Here is a 6,000-nt window from a genome sequence, read left to right as displayed (position 1 = left end):
AAAATATTTCATTTAATTGAACACCTTGACTTATTTCTTATTAGAGGTTGGGGAAACACAATTACATAGAAAGAAGAGGACAATAGTAAAAGTTCCCCTTGGGCATGAGGAGGATAATCCCCCCTTGTTTGCATAAAGTGAGAAATAACCTCCTCCTCTAGAGCCACCATCCATGCAAGATAAAGGCACCCCCATTCCTTCTTTCACACAAGCTAAACAAGAGAAAGAATTAACTCAACAAGAGACTCTACATGCAACCAATTTGAAAGATGATTTGGATGAAGAGGAAATAAGAGAAGTTGAAGCTCCAACACCAAATGAGAATGAAGAATCTAAAGATGAAGATAAAAGAATAGAAGAGGAAATCCCTCAACATAATCTACAAATTCATGGAGAAGTTAATTCAAGGAAATTTTGCAACTAGAGGAGAGAATAAAGAAAATGTTGAAGAAGAAGAAGCATTACATACTATGCTTGGTGAAGAAGGGATGGATGAAGAGCATCAGGAAGAAGTCCCAAAGTATCAACATGAAGAAGAGGTCCCAAGAGGGCATAAAGAAGAACTTGATCAAGAACACTAAGAAGATGAAGAATAACGTGATCAAGAGGAAGAAAATCATAAATCTAAAGAAGAAATGCCTCAAACCCATATGGAGCAACAATAGCATGAAATGAAAGGATTTAAAGAAAAAAATGTGTCCAAGGAAGGAAATGAAGAAGCCTCAGAAACACCAAATGCTTCACTTGGTGTGGCATGTGGGAAACTTCCTATTTGGTTAACCCAAACAATCTAGAAGAGATAAAAGAGATATAAAGAGATGAAGGAAGAAGACTTTACCATTTTGGAAGAGACATTCAAGAGTCTCGAGTCTAAGAAGAAGAGAGCAAGAAAAGTTTGTTATAATAATTGATGCACATGGTCGTCAAAGTGCATAGATAGTTATCGCTTTGGTGTACGAGCTTGAGGTGAAAATGTAGCCACATGGTTATCAGATGTAAGAGTTTGACCTCGGAGTCCAAACAAGGGTAGAAGAAAAGAATTCTTTGTAGCAAGCAATGAGAAAAATCTTTAGAAGAATGGAAAAGGATGAGACCACTAAGGAAGAGCTTTGGAATCAAGTTGAAGAGTTGAATAAATACATCATTCATCTTGTAAGACCCTTGATTTTTGATGTTCATTCAACAATCTTACAAGTTACATTGGCCCCAAAAGTTAGGTTTCAATATGGAGAGAGTTTGCTAGCAACTACATTAGAATGAAGACAAGACATTGAGACTTTAGGGGAGGAAACAATAAACAAAGTCATCAAAGTTTATCATTTAGTAGATAATCAATCGAACATTTTGCACAAGATGTTGACAATAGAAGATGAAAATACTAGCATAGAAGAAAGTATTTCATGTGGGAGGATTATCTTCTTATACTTGGTATAATTAAGTCCACTAATGAGGATGAGTTACTCCAGGATGAAATGTTGGATGAACTTTTTCCTATCTCTATGTGTGTAGGTGAATAGGTTTGGAAAATCAACGTTCATTTTTCTGTAGCTTTTTGGCTATTTATGTACAAACTAAAAAGTGATCACAAAAACATCCCCATCGTGCACTGGTATCCAAGGTAGGGAGCTAGTCCGTGTAGTATCAAATTCTATACTTCTTTTAGTTTCCTTTCATGTAGTTTATAAATATTTAGCATTATATATTTTTGAATTATTAAGCATTTTCAATTTCATATTCTTCATCAAGCATAGTTTATAGTTTATTTTTAAGCATTTCCTTTCTAGTTCACTTGAGCATTTATCATTGAGGTAGTCAAGGGGTATTTTCTCCTTGAGACCATGTCATCTTGGGAGTAGAAAATCCCATCCTCTACAATACCCTTTCATGCTAACAACATAGCCAATGAGTATACCTTTCATATCCTTCTTATGCAATTTCGACCACTTCTCCTTAAGCACACAAGCATATGCTTCACAACCAAATACATGAAGATGCTAAAGTGAGGAATTTTTTCCCTTCTAAACCTCCAAGGGATTTTTCTTCATTGAATTGATGTAGGAGACCTTTTGATTAGTGTTACCTATAAAAAATTTAAACTTTTGATAAGCCGCATCCTCTTATTCACTCTTGTTGTAGCCTTTTTTAATTTCCTAACTTATATTGGGGGATTCTTAACTTTTAGAACCACCCGATCATCCGACCAACTTTGGGAAGTCTACATAAAGTCGGCGCCGTTAGGAAGTCGGACTTGTGGTTTCTTTCGAAAGGAGTTTGATGGTTGTGAACTTGCCTAATCTCCTGACTTTCCGACACTCCTTATGTCATGGTGGATGTTCAACTCCCTCAATATTTTAAAGGTAATTTCAAGTTGTTTCAAGTTGTTTCAGTACCTTGGGGTGGTAGCACGGTGATGGTACAGATAGGTCTTGTGTAGATGTCGATGAAATTAAATGAGACTTGTCAAATCGATAAGAATAACGGCTTCTTTTCGTCCCTCCTTCGACCTCGTTGATTGCCATGCATTGTTTTCAAGGAACAAGTCAAGGGAAGATTTATAAAGTACCATCATTAATGGCCATTAAGCAATCAGGTTACAAAAAAGGGTGGTGGCATGTGTTACTTCAATTGATGCTGTCATTTTTGTAGAAAACATAAAAGATAGCTAAAGGAGAAAATTGTCATCATTTTTGCACATATCAGGATGGTCTTATCTCATGACGGTGAATTGTCGTTTCATAACCCAAATTTGAATTGGCTAGAGAAAGAACATGAGGATATAGTCCGACAACTACGGTCTTTTACATGGAAAGCATGAATTGATTTTAGTGAATATAAGAGAGTCGTCACCATATTAGAAAAGACTGTAAAACAAGATGACAACCATGAACAACGTTTACAAGACGGGATAGCAACAGGAAGAAACCCAAATAATTAACTTCGGCGAAATGGTGCTCCAAGCTAGGAAATTTCCTATGACGCAACCAGATGTTGAGCCAGTGCGGGGACATATTCTTTTGAACCTATCTAACTTTTTTCGAGCTACTATTTTTTATTGAGAAGAATTCAAAGATATCTTGTTGATGTTGATCAAAGAAGAAGAGAAGGAAGATGAGATTGATAGACAGATTGCAGAGAAAAACCTGATACCTGATGATGGAACCTGAGCTTGGTGACCTTATAGCATTATCTGTTGTGAAATGGTTTATATTTTGATGTTGCTCTATGGAACTTTTGTTTTGAAACGGTCATGTTCAAGACCGTTATCTTTAGTAACTGTTTCTTGGAAACTGAAAAGGCAAGGGGTTAGTAGTTATAGATAAGTGGGTTAGTTATTTTTAAGAGATCTTTTGGGAAAACTTTGTTTTTCTCATAAGAGAAAAAAACTTTTCTGCATGTTGTTGTCTGCTATTTCAATATAGAGGAACTACTAGTGGCTTTCATATATTCGTAATCTTTGAGTTTTGGGGTGTGAATTCTTTTCTATTCATTGAAATGGAAGTCGGTGAATTTATATTGAAGTGGTGGATGGTTTGAAATTTCAGTTACTGTGAAATATTATACGTGAATGGTGTTTCGTAGTAACTCTTATTTGAGAATCTGAAAAATCCTAAAAAATAGTAGTTATTGTTGTGAATGCCTTTGCAAAGCTTTCTGGTTAAAAGCATATGGGTTATTTATTTATTCATTGAAAATTATTAGAAGGTAGTTTCCGCCTTGTAAAATAAGTAGAGAATCGGTCAGTAAATAGTTTGTTAGGTTGATTCAACTGTGGTTACATTTCTCATCTCCGTAAGCATGAGAATATAGAGTTAGGTGATAAATCTGTTAACCAATAGATTTTTGGCGACTCTGTTGGGGACTTTAAGGCTGGCGACTCTATTTGTACTAATCCAAAGAGGGTTTTCGATTTAATGCATGATCAACACTTGAAAAGAATGAGGTATTTTCATAACAGTATCATGTGAAATGTCCATGCCATGGGACCAACAAGAGCAACAAAAGAGAAAATTACATCTGAGGGAAAGTGTAAAGTTAAGCCTGAAGAACTATTGTCAAGTACCCATGAAGAGGAGGAGACATCAAAAGAATTTAAAAGGGCTTATATTTCGAGTTGGATTTGTCGGGGTTTTGAAAGTGACTTCCGATGTGGTATAGTTGACGATAAAGGTTACATCACTGAAATTGAAGTGGAAAAGTTCATAAGCATTTTTGGTGGAATTGAAAAGAAGGAAAAACTGCCTCAAGTCACTCTCCAAGATGGGCTCCTACATGCAAGAGAGGATGAAACCCTCCTGAGGTTTGATCATAAGTTTTTGGAATATGATAACCAGATGTCATCATGTACTGCTTGCACAAATCATGTTCTGACCATGGGTAGGCCGAAAAAGGATTCTCTATTTAGAAGTCCTATTGTCAACTTAGTCAGCTTTATACGTGAAGTAGCATTCAAAGAAGATTTCCTTTCTGTTTTCAAAGAGAAGCCCCTTTCACAAGGGATAGGGATTAAATGGAATCCTTTGAATCCCTCGTATTACCCTATTGAATCCCATGAGGATGCCAAGACAAGAGATAACCCTCTTTATGAAAAGATAAGCCCTCAACCGATAAAACAGTTGTCATTCCTCCCTAATTCGAAGGAGCCTGAGAAAGGTATCCTTGAGGATAGCTCTGATGATGATGAATTTCTTTCTTTATGCTATCATGCAGAGACAAGAAGTAGAGATGTTCAGTTCCCGACTCTAAAACCTAGGTGCCTTGTCGGTGATCATTTGCCTATTAACGAAGTAATGGATAAATCCTCAACTGTCGAAGGTCTTGAGTTGTCGTCATGTGAAATCTACATACAGGGCCCTGATAGTTGTGTCGATATATTTAAACCAAATTGGGAGATATATGATCAAGGGCAGGACGCACTGGTTGAATCTTCTCAAAAGGTTTATTGTCAGTTATCCTGAGCAAGTCATGAAAAGGTTAAAGGTCTGGTTTCAAAAGCCTATCATGAAGAATGGTTGTTTGGGCTTGAATATATCTACAAAATTTTGTGTAGCCATAATTGGAAGCGTGGTCTGGGAATCATCATCTGACATAGTTCGTCTCATGTCATGTCATGCATCTCAAACCCTATTTTTTGCACAAGTATATATTTCTGTCAACCCGTAAATGGTTTCAATTGAATAATATTTCTCTCCTTCGTCATAAGGGCCTTATGGCCATGTACATATTTAGGTTCTATTTTTGGTTTGTCTTATGCGTAGTTTGTTTTGCTTTTCGTTTTTGGCTTGTTAGCCTTGTGTTTTGCCCAGTCACGCCTCCACCCTACTGCTAAGCAGCGCCCTTTCCTTTTATTACACCTGACTCAATTGCCCAATTTTTCACATGCACTGGTCCAAGTTCCGGAGTTCTTTTTGTCCTGCTAGTCCTAGTCCCCATTCAGAGCCTATATGTTACCTATAAAAATTTTAAACTTTTGACAAGCCACTTCCCTCCACTATTTTTCTTATTTGCTCTTGTCGCGGAATTTTTGAATTTCCTATCTTCTGTCGTGGGATACTTAACTTTTAGAACCAACCAATCATCCAACCAACTTAGGGAAGTCTGCATAAAGTCAATGCCCTTAGGAAGTCAAACTTGCAGTTTCTTTCGAAAGGAGTTTGAAGGTTGTAAAATTACCCGATGTCCTGACTTTCCGACACTCCTTGTGTCGTGGTGGATGTTCAATTCCCTCGATATTTTAAAGGATTACATTGATTTCAATTAAGGACATTTTGGTGAGGTAATTTCAAGTTGTTTCAGTACCTTGGGGTGGCAACACAAGTGATGGTACAGATAGGTATTTCTTGGGCGCCGACGGAATTAAATGAGACTGTCAAATCGATAAGAATAACGGCTCCTTATTGTCCTTTCTTTGGCCTCATTGATTGCCATGTCGTACATTATTTTTCAAGGAACAAATCAAGGGAAGATTTATAAAGTACCGTCACTAATGGCTAAACAATTAGG

This window comes from Cryptomeria japonica, chromosome 9 (assembly GCF_030272615.1).
Source record: "Cryptomeria japonica chromosome 9, Sugi_1.0, whole genome shotgun sequence".
NCBI lineage: Eukaryota > Viridiplantae > Streptophyta > Pinopsida > Cupressales > Cupressaceae > Cryptomeria > Cryptomeria japonica.
The sequence above is the reverse complement of the archived record's forward strand: the minus strand, read 5'-3'. Positions refer to the sequence as shown.